General features: G+C 61.3%; 1 protein-coding gene across 1 annotated transcript in view; it reads left to right on the forward strand.

Annotated features, from left to right (window-relative positions):
* The window catches only part of LOC117639690 (beta-1,3-galactosyltransferase 5-like), a 67,017-nt gene that overhangs the window by 45,034 nt on the left and 5,927 nt on the right, over positions 1 to 16,056 (forward strand). Inside the window, exons 3-4 of the mRNA XM_034375566.1 lie at positions 6,064 to 6,104; positions 12,200 to 12,277. The gene's annotated coding sequence lies outside the window, so the exon portion shown is untranslated. The remainder of the gene's footprint in view (positions 1 to 6,063; positions 6,105 to 12,199; positions 12,278 to 16,056) is intronic.

Genomic DNA, 16,056 nt, shown 5'->3' on the forward strand with positions numbered 1-16,056 from the left:
CAACGGAACGTGAACGGTTTCTGTTTGCGGACCCTCTCCTCGCGGTCCGGGACGCGAAACAAGGGCTCAGACTCGCGGGCCGCAGCGAAACAGAAGCAGGAGCGTTCGGTTCGGAAGGTTCAGCCGATGTTGACGCTGTGTGCGCCAGTCTGATCCGCGACGCGGCAGCGGAGCGGATCAGCGCACCGTGCACCGGCAGCATACAGTGTGCCAGAAGACCGACCAAAATCCCGGACGCGTTTCCTGAGTTCCTGAGGCGCTAAGCGGGACTCGAACCTAACGTGTGACCCCACCAATGGATTGCTCTCCGAACGAGGAATCCATTGGTGGGGCTACACGTTCGGTTCGAGCCCTGTTAAGCGACTCTGGAGCTCAAAACACGTCCGGGATTTTGGCCGCCTCCACCGGTCTTTCGGCCCACTGTGTGCCACTCGAAACACGCAACTCAGAGCCTCCATGTGTCAAAGGCAGGTCAAGGACCTCTCTCTCGCTGGTTTACCCAGAAGCGCACTCAGTCGCTTCGCTTCGCGCGACAAAGCTGCGCTCGTCGCCACTGTTGGCAACAGAATCACTCTGGCTCTGCGCTGCTCTGCGCCGCTCCGCGCGGCCCGAGTGGTTCCCCGGGCGACGCGTGCGTGTAGTCTCTGAGGCGCTGCCGCTGGGCAAACGGCAAAGCCGTGGGGCGTCGTCGCCGCCGTCCGCGAGCTGGTACCCGTGCGGTTCACTCTGTTTGCACACCCCTGCTTGGTGGAGAGGGGGGGGGGGACAAGCGCCCGGGCGGCTAGGCGGCTCCGCTCCATTTGGGGCCTCTCGCGCGGTGCTGAGCAATTACGGTCCGGGCAGTAAAAGTCGTGGAAGTGGTGCTAGGAATGTTGCTTCCTTTTATGTGTGCGTGCGCGCGTCCGTGTGTTGCTCCCGACGTGTGTGTGTGTGTCTTTGTGTCTGTGTGTGCGTGCACGTGCGTGTGCCCGCAACGTCTCGCGCTCGGCCTACGCGAATTTTTCGCATTCTCACTGTTGTGTGCCTCACACACACACACACACGTGCGTCCGGCGACGGCCGGCCCGCCACCCCAAGGCGCCGTTTCGGGCGGGGGCGTTCTTGTCTTCCAGGAGGAAGGACACACTGCGCCAGTGTGCAGTATATTATTTTACTCCCAGCGGCGCGCTCTGTGTGACTATGTCGTGACGCGGGCCATAAATCTAGAGACGAGCACGTGCGCCAGGCCGGCCCGGGGCCCACCGAGGGCCCCGCCCTGCCTCGGAGTGGCCGCTTCGGGGCCTCGAGGGCCTTCGGGGACCTTGGGGGCCTCCGCACAGTGGGCCAGAAGACCGGTGGAGGCGGACGAAACTCATGACGCGTTTTGGAGCTCCAGAGTCGCCAAACAGGCCTCGAATCCAGCGTGTGACCCCACCAATGGATTCCTCGTTCGGAGAGCAATCCATTGGTGGGGTCACACGTTCGGTTTGAGACCCATTTAGCGACTCTGGAGCTCGAAACGCGTGGAGAGTCCACCGGTCTTCTGGCCCACTGTGGAGCGCCCGGCAGGTAGGCCGCATGCGCCCCGCGCGGCGCGTCCGAGCTCGGCGGGACGGCCTATCCTCGGTTCGCAGGCGCTCCACCCCGCCGCGCGCGCTTAGGATGCCTCGCTCGGCTCGCTGTCGTTATTTATTTATTTATTTTGACGTTGTTTGTCTTGCCTCTCTTTTTTCGGCTTTGCTCGTGATGTAGCGCTTTGAGGAGGAAAATGGCGGGAATCTGTTGCGGCGATGACGGCACGTGGTTATGCCAGCCGCCCCGCACTTCATCAGTGGAACTCATTCTCCATTTATTCCCTTCTTTTTTTTCCCTGCCGCGTGTGAAATGCATTTTTAAACGTCCGGCCGGGCTGGCGCCTCCCCCAGAAGTGCGGTGTTGTATTTGCATTCTTAAAGGGAGGCGCGCTGCGTTAGTGGTCACGCCCCCCCCCCCCCCCCCCCCCCCGGCGGTGTTTCACTTCGCAGACGGTTAAACCCTGGAAACGAGTCTCTGCTCCGCACACTTCGATGAAGGAGGGCTGGGACTGCCGGACGGGGGGGGGGGGGGGGCTCCCCGGCAAACCGATAAATTTCTCAGCGGCTTTGCGACCGCGACCACTAACCTGCCCCCCAAAGTGCCCTCAGGAATGCGGGCCCGTGTGCGACGGTGAGAGAGAGAGAGAGAGAGAGAGAGAGAGAGAGAGAGAGAGAGAGAGAGAGAGAGAGAGAGAGAGAGGAGAGAGGTGTCTCTGCGGGGGCGCCGTGCTGCCAAGACAGGTGAGTGAATTTGTCAGCCCCCCCCCCCACGGGGCCGCCTGGGGCACAGCCAAAGGGGCAGGGATTCATGTGGGGTCATTTGCCAGTGGGTCATTTACCAGGGCGAGCCCTGCATGGAGCCCCTTAGCGTGGATATACTGCGTCAATGGAGATCGAGCGTGGGGTAGGATTACAGGAAGCCTGGATTTCCCAGATTTTTTTCTGGTCGGTGGAATCGGCGGGGAGCTTACCTGAAAGCCCGATGCATTTGTCATCGGCACGTGGTTCTCGTTTTTGCATGCAAAACCCTTGAAACTCCACCGGCTCCGCGTTCGTCCCGGCTAGAACCCCCTAGTCGAACCGCCCCCTCTGTGTGTTTTTCTCTCTCCTTTTTGCTTTTTCTTCTCACCAGCGCCACCCCTCCGCCCTTTGGGGGATTCTTTTCTCGTCGTGTGTGGGCCCAACGAAGGCCTTTTTATAGCCCCGCTCGTCGAACTCCCGCGGAGTGAAAAAGGGAGGGCTTTGATATGCTTATAAGTGAGCAGGCCTCCCCGTGCAGGCCCACTAGGCCCTCACGGGCGCGCACTACGTCACCACGTCGGCGCTACTCCATGCGCGAGGCACTCTCTAGCCTGCCTGTAGGCCGTGGCACTGTAAGGCAGAAAACTCTGGTCGTGTTTTGAGCTCCAGAGTGGCTAAACAGGACTCCGCGCGTGGAGTATCGCCAGGCCGGCAAGCTGACCCGGCAAGCTAATCCCGGTCCTGCGGCTGTTATCCTGGCCGGGGTATCGACAGGCTCGGCCGCTTCGCTGTTGCTCTGCGCGGCTGTGTACTTTGCCGGAGTTCTCCTACACCGCAAGCCTGCCGAGGGATGTGGTCGAAAGCGTTTCTCTGTCCGTCGCAGGTGAAGAGCAAGAGTTGGTTCGGCCTTTGTCTGCTTTCGTTCCCTCTTTCCCTTACCGAGAGGGAGCGAGAAAAAAGGGTCGCGTATGTCCAGGGGGTGCGAGGGAGAGGGGGGACCCACTCCGGGGCCCGGCTAGTGCACGAAAAGACGGAAAGCAGCCCTCTGGCGGCGACTGGAGCGGACTGGAGCCGAGCGCCAACGGAGTGGCTTGGAATTCGGCTCACGGAGAGGCCTGGCGGGGCCTGGCGGGGCCCGGGGCTGCGGGGGCGCTGCGTGCCACTGCCTGCCGCGGGTGGGGCTCGCTGGCCTATGTTCTGAACACGCTTACGCACGCCAGCGCACGCTTGCGGCTGCCAGGTCCCACCCTTAATGAGGGCGAGAGAGAACGCTGCACTGTGTGTGTGTGCGTGTGCGCGTGCGAAATGATGAGGGGTTGAGGCTGCCGCGCATTCCGCTAACTCCGTTATGTTGTGCAACACAGGCGAGGATTCGAGTGTCGAAATCCATGCGAATTGCGGGAAATTTCCCTCGTTGCCCTGTCAGGCTTTTCCCGTTTTTAACAGATGACAGATGGTACAGATGGTACCTTAGCGCCGTAAAAATGCAGTATCATCCGCTGGAACTGGGCAACGCTGTGCGCTGCTGGAGAGACGCGGCCGTTATCAGACTCTCTCTCTCTCTCTCTCTCTCTCCCTCTCGGGGACGGGGAGGCCATCCCTCACCCTGGGAAATTATTGCCCCTGCAAGGCACCCTCTCCCAGGCCGCACCTTTACCTGGAACAGGTGTCCCCAAGTGTCCCGTCTTCAATCCGAAAGGCATTGTAATGTAGGGCCGCACCGAGCCAACCCCATCCCCCTCCCCCTCCCCCCTCGGGGCGCGGGCTCGGCGGGGCTGGCATTTCATTTGGGGCTGCCACCCCGGAGTGAGATTGCCCCAGCCGGCCCGTAGTCTTAAGTGATGAATCGGACCAATTCCGTGTCATCAGGCGCCAGGTAATATGGCTAGCGGGGGAAAAATGTGACCCCGTGTTGTCCGGGGGGATAGTTGGCGCAACGAATGAGAAGAAAAATTTTTGTAAGCCTGTGGCTCACTACCAAACATTTTTTTCTGACTTACCGTCTGTTTTAATTCTAATATTGTCTTCAAAACTAACTTTATTTGTCGAAATATGGTATTTTTACGTAACTTTTTTTTCGTCCTTTTGCTTCCGTACTGCGCTAACCTAAACCCACCCCTACCGCTTCCTCCCCTCCGTCCCCGCCCGGCTGTGTGGAGTGCACTGCAAGTTTCCACATGGAAGGCTCCGGGTCGATGTGGATTGCGGCGGATTGAGCCGCAAGCCCGGCCAAAGCGCGGCTAAAGCGCGGCTAAACAAGCACGGCTGAAGCACGGCCGAGGCACGGACAGGCCGAGGGACGCAAGACGCGCCGGGCCTACACTACAACAACGCGGCCCGCCCGTGTTTGTGGTGGACTCGGATTATGATCCCGGGGGTTGGGGTGGGGAGAGGTTTAGGGGCTACCTTTTCACAGCAGCAAGATGATGGCGGTCTGAATGGTGGAGGAGCAGAGCTCGCGCAGACCAGCCAGCGGCGCCGCTGCGTCTGTCCGAGCCTGTCTCACCACCAAGTCGTCCCGTCGCTCTGAGAGAGAAGACGGCGACGCCCGTCTAGCGGAGAGAGACAGCTGCTGCTCCGGATTGTGGGCTTCGGTGTCGTTGAGGTCGCAGGTGTGGCCGATAATAGGCGGCTAGGCGGCGGGGAGGGGGAGGGGGTTGTTGCAGGCGCGTCGCTCTCTCTCTCTCTCTCTCTCTCTCTCTCTCTCTCTCTCTCTCTCTCTCTCTCTCTCTCTCTCTCTCTCTCTCTCTCTCTCTCTCTCTCTCCCCCTCCCTCCCCCCTCCCCGCCGCGCCAACTTCTGCGACGCGTTTATCATAATTGCGCGTCCCTTAACTGCCGTAACTCCTCGCCACCTACTTCGGCGGCAAATACGGCCCTAAATTGGGCGGCGGACACCTTGGCCTCGACTGCTAGGCCTGCCTCGCCTCGCCGTCCGCGGGGCGCGCGTTTAAAACTTGGACCGCGAGTTGGGTGATTCACTGGTAAAAATAAAGCGGAGTTGTCGTACGCCTCATTCAATCTTGCAACTACGTCTGGAGACCTGCTTCAAGCGTACAACTACGCTGGAAGTTAATTTTCCCCATGCATTTAGATAGGAGTGAAGGCGCTGTGTTTTGCATTTTCGTTACGAAACCTTCGTCGTTTTTAAGGTGCGAAAAATTTCGTCTACGATTGTTGTTACAAAGTGTTAACAAGTTTTTTCACAGTGATGGTGCTGCGGTCACCGCGAAGAGGCGGTCTTGTTCGTTTCCCCCCCGTCGATCGGTTTATGAAGTTTGGTTTTTAATGAGTCCGCCCGGCGCTGATTGGCGCTTTGATTGGCGGCACCGCTGCAGGTGGAAAGGGGAGGGGGTAGGGGGGTGCCTTACACCTCGCGCCCGAATTAATTTAGCAGTGGCCGAACTGTAATTGGCATTTCCCGTGCTTTTCATCGCGGCTTTTCTCGCGGAATGAGCTCCGGGGAAAAGATTTTCCCGTTGCCGCCCGCCGGACTCGCCGACGAATTAGAGGGCTTTCTTTTCTCTTGTGTCAACATAAAGGACTTCCCTCGGCCGTGTTTCGCGCGCTCCCTTTTTAAAATAACCGGCCGACGATGACGGACAGGGATAATTCGCCGACTTTGTGCTTTTAGGACAAGCGGGAGTAAATACAAGAGGGATTTTTTTCTTTTTCGTGTTTTCTTTTCTGGGCTGGGCGTCTTGTTTCATATTTATCCGCGCTGTCTTGGCTTCGTATTCCAGTGGAGTAACCTCGTTTTCTTTCTTCCAGGATCGCCACCACGCTGCGTGCCCAATGCAATCGTCAACTTGGTGAGTCCCGGCGCCAAAGTCTTGGCCGCGGTCCCTGCCGCAGAGAGAGAGAGAGAGAGAGAGAGAGAGAGAGAGAGAGAGAGAGAGAGAGAGAGAGAGAGAGAGAGAGAGAGTGTCCCTCGGCGGGGTGTGTTTCTTTGGAATATCGTTGTGGCTTTACTACTGGGCGATTTGATTTGCAAAGCCGTGGTGCGAGGCCCTCGCCCCGGTCCGACGACCGGTGCAGTGCTAGGGCACTTAATAAAAAAAAATGTATTAAAAAATGTTTTTAAATATTAATTTTTTTTTCGCAATAACTCCTCTTGTCCGCACGTGTGGAAGGCCCAGGAGGCGAAGTGCCCAAGTCGTGGATTTTTGGAGGCGAGGCCGGCGAGGCCACGCCACTGCCAAGATGGATGGCGTCGAAACACGCTTTCGACAAATCTATATCAAGGTGGAGATTCTGAACGCGTAGCTCCGTCTCTCTCTCACTCCCGGTCTCGGGCCGCGGGGGTGCGAGAGAAACTGCAGCTCTCAGAAAGCCTGCGGTGCCGAGCCACGGGGCTAGGCCTTTGGTTTTTGCAGATTTCTGCCGTCACAAACAAACATGGAAATGACGGGTCATTCTTCCCGGCAGCTTCGATCGCCTCGGCTCGTATTTATCAACGCGTCTCGTTCCACTGCGTCAATCCCGGACGCCGGGCCGGGCGACGGTATTGGTCTGCCTGTGAAAAATTGCGCGCTCATTTGGTAGCCGACACGTGAAAAATGGCGCCATTAACTCGAATTGAATTCCGCGCTGCCGGCGACTCGAAGAGTCTCCCGGTCGCTCCGTCTCACCTCCACGCGGAGCTGCGAAGGTGCGAGCGAGACGGAGGGTTGAAGTGGGCCTATCCCCGCGCCGCGCTGGCAGCAAATCCCTGGCCCGTGGTTTCGCGCAGGCAGCCCGCATTGCGAAGGAAGCGCGCAGGACTTCGGCAAGTCGGTCTGTCTCTCTCGCACTCACGGGGCGCCCCGTGAGTGCGAGAGAGACGGAATCAGTCCGGGGGGAAGCCGAGTCGGAACCGTGGATCGTTTCCGGGGAGCCGATCGCCAACTCGCGGGTGGAGTCGTTACAGGACAACGAGTGTATTTGCGTATAGAGTGCGGGATATCTCACCGGACTTGTTTCGTCCCGGAGGGCACTGTTAAAAAGTCTAACGAGAGTTTTACAGTGACGAAACGGGCGGCCTGGTCGTTCCTCGGCAGTGGATGCCCGTCCAGACGCCCATTGACGGACGAGGTCGATCGGGGGGCCCCTACGGACTGCTTCCCAGCCGCAGGCCCTCTGTCTCTCTCGCACTCGCGGGCCGTCCCGTGTGGGTGCGAGAGAGACAGAGCGACGCTCGGCTCGTAGTCAGCCCTCAGGGGAGCCGGGATGCTGGTCTTGTGATTAGCGCGGCGCAGATAGGTGCCTTTCGAGCTTGACTAGCTCGACTAGAGCGGCCGGGGCTGAGCTGCCTCAGCCTCCCTGCTGGCACGCCGTGGCTCGCCGTGGCACGCCGCTCCCTTTCAACCCCCTGCTCTCTGCTCCTCCTCCTGCCTGCCTGGCTGGCTGGCTGGCTAACGCCACTGGAAAACGGAAACTAAATTATGCGGGCGGTAATTTTATTTTTCTGCGAGCTGCTGGCTGCCGGCGCTTGCATAGTCTGCGCGAGGATATAGTGCCCCGGCAAGGATATCTGGCGCGCGGAGGGAAAGTTACCCCGCAAATGGAAATTTATAACAGTGTAGTGGCGTAGGGCGCGCGCGTGCGCTGTGTATGTAGATTGGATATAACTACTGAGGGCGAAGTTATCCCGTGTACGCGATATGGGGCGGGTGGGCGTCAGAGGTGAAGGGGGCGCCAAAAGGGGGGGGGGGGGCTGGGATTCCCGTGTAATTATTTCCGCCGGCACACATTTGACTTGATAATATCTTGACGAAGGCCTTTCGCACTCGGGGTGGTTGGCGCTGCAGGCGCGGCCGGGGGCTCCAGTGTGGGCCCCGGGGAGGGCCCCGCCGCGCCCCACCGCGCCCCGCAGTGTCGGTTCGCGATAAGTGGAGTATGTCCCCCTAATCTTGTCGGACAGCCCTGCAGGCGGCTCTGAAGGCCCTGAAGGTTGAGGGCCCCGACCGCAGACCCGACTCTCGCACCGAGTGTGTAATGTTCTGCCAGGCCGTGGTGTGGGGCCATGGAGGCCGTCCCGTTGTCGCGTTCTAAACTTTGGTCTGTCCGTCTGTCCGGACCTCCCCCCTCCCCTCGCATGGCTGCCTGCGCGACTTGTGCTTTTCAGTGGCAATTTCCCCCGTATAGAAATGGTGCAGGAAATCTGGAGCGTGCGGGGGCGTCCCCGTCGCGCGCGTGCCAAGCACCATCACGCCTCTCTCCCCCTCTCCCTCCCACAGAACACTTCCGGGCTAAATACAGTGTAGGTAGTTACTTGGTGCAAAGTTGGCAGTGCAGTACACATGTTTCCGACAACTTTCCCCGTCATGAAAATGTCGCGGAAAACGTTTCGGCGGACAGTCGCCGAAAGTGGCGTGCTTGTCAGCGGTGTGAACGCGCTGCGTCCACCCCAGCTGTCCCCCGACGGGTCTCTCCGTCCCTCTTTCGCCCGCATTGCCGCATTGTAGTGTAGCAGCCTCACGTGTGCAGGCTGCGCAGGCCCGCAGGCCCGCAGGCCGCACCTGGCTGGGCTTTTACCCGTCATGCTCTGCGAGGCTCTGAGGCGCTCCGAGCGCAGCGCACTCTGCCGTGCAAACGAGCAATTACCGCTTAATTTAACGCGTTGAGGGACATTTCCTTGCGATTAGGCCCATACGCCTGCCCCCGTGCCTGGGCCCCACAGGGGGCCCCGCAGGGGTTCGGGCCCCGCCGGGGCGCCGGGGAGGGAAAGGACTCGGTGTTGCTGAGTGCCTCCAGTGCCCTTTGCCTTTCCGAGTCCCTGTGGGGAGGCCGCCCGCCCCGCCACGCCCCGCCCCGCCACGCCACGCCACTGCCAAGCACCTCACCTCAGGACCCATCTCGAGGGCGGTAATGGGACGAGACAGCAGCGCGGCGGCGCCCCCTCCCAGGATGCGGCCAGTCCCCCAACTAATTGCATTCCAGTGCTGTGTGCAAGTTGCAGAGGCGTGAGTGAGTGCCGGAGTGCCGCCTCGCTGCATTCTCTGCGCTGATTTGCCGGCGTCCTCAAAAAACTTTGTTTATGTTTTTTAGGATTTTGTTTGCCAAGTAATACGCCGTGGTTTGTTCCTTCTTACGCTGTGGCCTGAAAGCGAGGGCTTAGCTTGCGGTGTGCGGGGCCGGGCCGCGGCGGTGACCGTCGTCTTCGTCGCTCTGTCTCTCTTGCGCTCGTGGGGCGTCCCGCATTCGAGCGAGAGAGACTTCGCGACGAAAACGACTCTCGGAGTCAGTGTGCTGTGACGTCGCCATGGGTCGTGGCGAAATGGTGGGAGAGAGAGAGAGGCTGTCCTCGAGGAGGGCCGAGTGTGTGGAACGGCCGCAGTTGGGGCTAACTTGTTTCTGTGGAGCTTGCTCCGCCTCGCCGCCCCGCCCCGCCCCGCCCCGCCCCTGTCGGACAGAAGAATGGCGCTGATTGGAGCATTTGGCGGGCAGAGGCTGAGGCCGCGGAGAGCGAAGCAGCGGAGCAGCGAGACGGCAAGACGGCGTGGACTCGAGAAAGATCCTCCCTCCCCTTCGCCACCAGCCCCGCCCCGCCCCACCCCAGCCCACCCCGCCCCGCCCCGCCCCACCCCCGCCCCGCCCCGCCCTGGCCCAAGTTCGACGGAAAGCACACGTCGTCTCTGAGCAGTTAGTTGCTCGCGCGCCCTGCGCGTTTCAGCGGAAAACGACGGGGCTGATGTGTGTGTGTCCTTTTCTCTCTCTCGCACTCCGCGCGCCTCCTGTCAGCCTCCGTCTCGCTCGCTCTCGCAGACTCGCTGGCAAGGCGATGATGGTTTGCCGGCTGCTTCGGCTGCTTCCGGGCCGACGCGCCGCGCCGCCTCGCCGCGATGTTGTTTCATATCACGGCACGGCAGACGCGGGGCGGCGCGAAGTCTGGGAAGAGCTTAGCCTCGCCTCGCGCTGCCCCCCCCCCCTTTCTCCGTCATTGGGATTACGGGGTGGCAGTGTCAGTCGCAGCCGCCGCGAGAGTTTCATGGCTGCTTGCGCGCGCGATTCGTTTTTATTCGATTCCGTCCCGTTTTTCGCTTCGCAGTGTGTCGGGGTTTGATGGTCGCGTTGTCGTTCCTGGCGGAGGCGCTGCACTCCGTGCCGTGTTTTGGTTTCGCGGGGCGAGCGCGCAGTGTACCACCAACGGCGGAGGACGCCCTTGCGGCAGCACTGTGGAACACTGGGGCCGCTGTTGGCAGGTAGTGTAGTGGCAGGACTGGCAGGTAACCGCAGGCCGGGCCGAAACCCGACTCCGCCACCGCACTGACCGGGAATCGGATAGGTTGCACACACACGCGCGCGCACACACACTCGCCCTCACTCACACACACTCACCCCGTGTGCGAGTGGCGCTGTGCGTCCTTGTCGCTGCATTAATAAGAAGGTGCCTGCACTATTAACGGTGCCCCATCTTGGCCGCGGCGCCGCGACGCTCTGCGTCTCTCTCTGTTGAACTGCGACCCGCCAGTTCCAAACTACCCCCTCTCGCTCGCACTACCGCCGTCGCGGCTTTCATTAGCGTTTCGCACTGGTGCTGCTGCAGCGGTAGGTTCAATGCGGTCATGGAGAATGGAGGGGCGCTTCGTCGCGCTGTCTCTCTCGCACCCCTACGGGACGCCCCGTGAGTGCGAGTGAGACAGAGCGTACCGCGCATCGCAGTGGACCGGGCGCTGCTCTCAGCAAACTGACCTAATTAACTTGTTTCCTGTGACGCTCACGTGTCAATTTTTCCGCGAGTGAAACAGAGAGAGAGACGTTTATTTTGGTCTCTTTTGCGCGCGCGCTCGCGGGCGGTAAACAGGGTTGTGAAAACAGAATGCGGAATGTACAATGTACGGCGTGCACGGTGTACAGTGTAGGCGAGCACGTTGACGACCGCTGCGGATGTCTTTGTGTGAAACTCGCAGTGGCGGCGCGGCGCTGCGGGGCAGTTGCCCGCACTGAGTTTTCAACTTTGCAAACAGTGGAGCCGACCCGCTTCGCGCGACAGAGAGAGACGAATGCCTGAATGGGTCGCGATCGGCTGAATGCGAACGGCGGGCTGCCCTCGCTGTGTACACACACTGTACGCGCGGCCCTTTGAGGGCCGCTGTGATCTCTGTCTCTCTCGCGCGCTCGCGGGGCAAGGCGGGGCGGGTGCGAGAGAGACGCACCGGCGAGATGACACAGGAGCCGTACTACCTGGGTAAGGAGAGACAGTTGGTGTGGCAGGGCCGTCGCGGGGGGCCCGGCGGGGCGCGCCGTAGGGGGGCGACCCACCCACGGCGATGCGATGGTGGACCAGAGATACAGGCAGATTGCCACAGTGTGGGTGAACCGCGCCGGTCTCTCTCTCTCTCCCCCCTCGCGCTGACCATGCCGGTACTTCTCTTTTTGCCAATCTTTTTGTCTCCTTGTGTCTCGTCCTCGCCCGGCCGGCCGCCCTGCCGCCTGCATGCACACGGAGTGCTTGTTCCTCCAGCCCGGCCCAGACGGGCCAGACTACCCGGGGCCCAATTTTCTGCCCGTGCAGAGCGCGCGCGTGTGTGTGAGTGCGCGAAACACACACACACATGCAAATTCGGTCTGGAGGGTGGACTCGGCGCTGTGCCCCCCCCCCCCCCTCGGCCCTTCCCGGCGTCAAGGCACTGGAAGACGGCGGCGCGCGGCGCTAAACTAGTCTGGCTGGCTGCTCTGCCTGGCTGCTCCGAAATCCATTTATCCCCGTCACCAGCCCCGAGCACCAGGCCGCGCCAGCCCGCCGCCGTGCGTTTGACGCGCCGCCCGTCCCGCGTCACCCCCCCCCCCCTCCCTTCCCGACGCGACCCCAACGTCCCTTATTCGTCGTCACCGGCAACACGACCGCAATTCCGTGCAAGTGTGTGTGTGTGTGTGTGCGCGGAGTGCACCTTTCTAATGCTTTGCCTTTCGCCACCTGTTGCAGGGGTTGTCATGTGTTAGCGGCCGTCCCACGGAGGCTCCCTCCATCCCCACACCAACGAGAGGCTCTCCAGGAGGAAGGGTGAGTAGCAAAGATAGCGTCCTCGTCGACGCCGCGTCTTTGTTGACGATGTTGATGTTGATGACGTTAACGCACTGGGGCGGCGCCGGTGGTGCTCAGGACCACGCGGTGTGCGAGAAAGTGTGTGTGTGTGTGTGTGTGAGAGAGAGAGAGTGAGACTGTGTGCGTGAATGTGATTTCGCCCTCACCAGTTGGTTGCGTGCGACGCTTTGAAACTAGTTTCCGCGAAACTTAGTTCGCGCCTTTTCCGGGACGCGGCGCCATGATGAGACGCCCCTTGTTTTCCTTTTTGATTTTGCCGATTTCGGGCCTCTGGGACACGCGATCTCATCAAGAGGGGCACTGGCGTGTTGATAATTCGGTCCCGACGTCTTAGCCGCCTCACCCTCGCAAAGCCTCTCTCTCTCTCTCTCTCTCTCCGTTTGAAGTGCGGGACGGGTTGCCTGCCGCTGCAGGGCTCGACTCCCTGAAAGCCGAATGCACGGCGTATGTTTGGGTGCGGCCGTGTCGGCCGGTCTGCACGCCTTTCAGCAATATTACGGCCTTTTGTGTGGCCGCCAGAGAGGGAGAGAGAGAGAGAGAGAGAGAGAGAGAGACAGAGAGAGAGAAAAGAGGAAAAATGGAAAGGGTGGTGGCAGCAGCGCCGCCCCCGCGCGCGCGCCGTCTGGAAGAATTGTAATGAGTGTGTTTTTGTTGTCCGACACGAATTGTTTGTTGTTGTTGTCGCTGCGGCCTTCCGACCGACACAATGTCAAGTCCAGCCATTACGTGGGCATGACGGCCGAGTGGCGCCCGCCCCGCCCCGCCCCCGCGGAACTATGATTAATAACAAGGTCCTCGGCGGCCAAAATTAATTATAGTTTACGCCCCCCCCCCCCCCCGCGCGGGCCCGCTCGCTCGTCCCCGCCAAGCGGGCCGCCAGCCTCCGTGATGACGCACTGGGGCATCGAAAGGGCCAGCCCATCGGGCCAGCCCATTCGGCCAGCCCATCGGGCCAGCCAGCAGCAACGAGGAGGAGGAGCGCCAGACGCGAATAATTCGCTTCCAAGTTTAATGCTACCCCCAAAAAAGCGTTGAGGTTGAGGACTCGACTGCGGCGCGGCGGACCGGTGGAGCCACACCCGCGAGGAGAACAAGGAGTGCGAGGCCGAGGCCCCCACAGTGGGGCGTCCCGCCGTGCGCCCACACCGCTCACGCCTCGCCCAACGGCAGTTTTCTCTCGAAGCGCCAAGAGCCAGGCGCCAAGCGCCCCGCTGCGAGAGCGACCTCGCGCTCTGAAAAGCGCCTGTGAAGTCGTGGGTAGGCAGCCCCCCGCGCGGCCGTGCCGCGCCGACCGGGGAGTTGCCTACCTCGCCGGCGCTCGCCCCGCCACGCCCACCCGCGGCCCGAACGGCGCGCACAAGAAGGCGAAAACAACAAAAACAACAGCAAAAACTTGGAGCTCTCAACTACGACTACTACAGTGCGCCCGCAGCTCTGGCGGCTCTGCCCCCGCACGCCTCGTGGACTTCAAAGAGCATACGTTCCACCTGCTCCATCTCCACCCCCCACCCCCATCCCTCCATCCGCCCAGCAGCCAGGCTCCATGAATGTCCGTCCGGCCGTGCACCGCGTCTGGAGCTGGATAACCAGGGTCGCGGAACGCTGTGCTGCCTTCACTGTAAAAAAAAAACATCCGGACGGAAAATGTACAGAAAATGGGGTACGCCAAAAGTACGGACTACTGGTTCTCTGCGCGGTCCCCGTGAGGCTCTCACGAGCCTCCGTCGCTGCTGGAAAGGTACGGACCGTCCCTGGTAGATAATGGACCAGACATGTTGCGTACTTTTTTCGCCACTGTAGCGCCCGCTTCCGGGGGGCTGCTCCCTTCTGGAGTAATTGGTGCACGACACTGACCCCGGAGGAAGGGCAACCGGAGCGCACTCCGCACGCAGGGCGCAGGGGTACTTTTTCCCTTTTTCCGTCCGGTTTCGTTGTTGGTTTCGCTGGCGGGCCACGGCGAAAGTCTCGCAGGCCACCGCGGGCCACGGCGAAAGTCTCGCAGGCCACCGCGGGCCACGGCGATTTCGTTTTCGTCGCTCTGTCTCTCTCGCACCTGAACGGGACGCCCCGTGAGTGCGAGAGAGACAGAGCGACGGAGACTCCCGGTCCCAGTCCTCGCTCTGGCGAGGGTCCGCAGGTCGGTCGGACACTACGGGACGTCCGGCCGAGACAGGAGCGATGGGGCGGCGATGGCGCCGTGCTTTGTCCGAGTCTGCCTGGGACCGATGGAATGTCCGAACGGCGAGCAGCTCGCGCCCTCGCAAGGACGTCTCGGTCTTTGACAGCGAAACAGTGAGACTGAAACATGACTCGATAAAACAAAAGTTTTTAACAATAGCAGACTGGGACGGCCTCGCTGACGGACGCGGGCCCGCCGAAGAGGGCGGTGGACGGCCAAAACCCTCCTCAGCACGACGACGGATGGAAGTTGATCTTGTGGAGGTCACTTGGCATTCGATTTTGGATCGGGCGGCCGAGAGGACGACCCCCACTCCAGCCAGTCCAGCGAAGCGAAGCCGCCCAGCTGCCCTCCTCCGTTTATTTGCCCTGCCTCTATTTTCTCTCCGCGACCCGAATCGAGCACTCCCCGTAAAGGCGTTTCTGTTTTTCCACCGCGCCGTTTAGCGGCTCGTATCGCGCGGCCGCACAGTGGGCCAGAAGACCAGCGGAGGCGGACAAAACTCCAGACGCTCTTTGAGCTCCAGAGTCGCTAAATGGGACTCGAACCGACCGTGTGACCCCACCAATGGATTCCTCGTTCGGAGACCAATCCATTGGTGGGGTCACACGTTCGGTACGAGTCCCATTTGGCGACTCTGGACCTCAAGACGCGTCCAGGGTTTTGTCCGCCTCCGCCGGTCTTCTGGCCCACTGTGCGCTGCACCGGTGGCTGGCGGCGTGCGAAAGAGAGGGAAGGAGAGGCGTGCTTTGTTGGTGTTGTGCTCCCGGTGTTATCTTAGCGGAAGGGAGGCCCCGCGGCCCCGCGGCCCCGCGGCCCCGCCCGGGCCGGCAATAAGACGAGACGGCCTGGAGGAGGGCCTGGAGCGCCTGGAGCCCGCACGAAGCACCAGGCCACATGTGTACGTGCGCGGCGGGGCGGGGCGGGGCACGTCACGGCCACTCCGTATGCAGAACACCGAACACGGGGATGGCATTACCGTGGGGGGAGGGGGGAGGGGGCCTCGCTGAGTTTTGCTTTCCGGCCGCGGCCCGCGTGCACCAGTGGCGGGGCAACCCTCTTTTTCCTTTCCAAAAAAAAGGTCCACCTTTTGCTCCGGCCATCGTTGGGGTGAGTCCGGCTGAGTCGGCTATGCCACCGCCACCCCCGCGGCCGGACGGCGAATTCTGCAGTAAATAATTGGAACCGCTGCTATTTATTGGCACAACTTTTGGCGCTGTCGGCCGGCCGCGTTGTATGGCGGCCGTGCCCTGTGTGGCGTGTAACCGTACACACGCGCGCCCTCTCGCGTGTCGTGTGTGCGAAAGAGAGAGAGACTGACTGTGTGTGTGTGTGAGTGTGCAAGGCGGTCGACCCACCCCTTTCTGTTCTGTGGCATTTCACGAACCGAAGCCGTCCGACAAAGGCTGGGGCCGGGCCACTGGGCCGGCCGGCCCCGGCCCGTCGGCGGCCATTCTGTTCCAGCCTTTTGAGCTCGCCCTCCCACGCCTATCAATCTACGCGCTGGGCCCCTCTCGCTCGCACCCACGCGGCCGCCCGTTGGTGTGCGAGAGAGAGG

The sequence above is a fragment of the Thrips palmi genome, unplaced genomic scaffold, assembly GCF_012932325.1.
Source record: "Thrips palmi isolate BJ-2018 unplaced genomic scaffold, TpBJ-2018v1 HiC_scaffold_11, whole genome shotgun sequence".
NCBI lineage: Eukaryota > Metazoa > Arthropoda > Insecta > Thysanoptera > Thripidae > Thrips > Thrips palmi.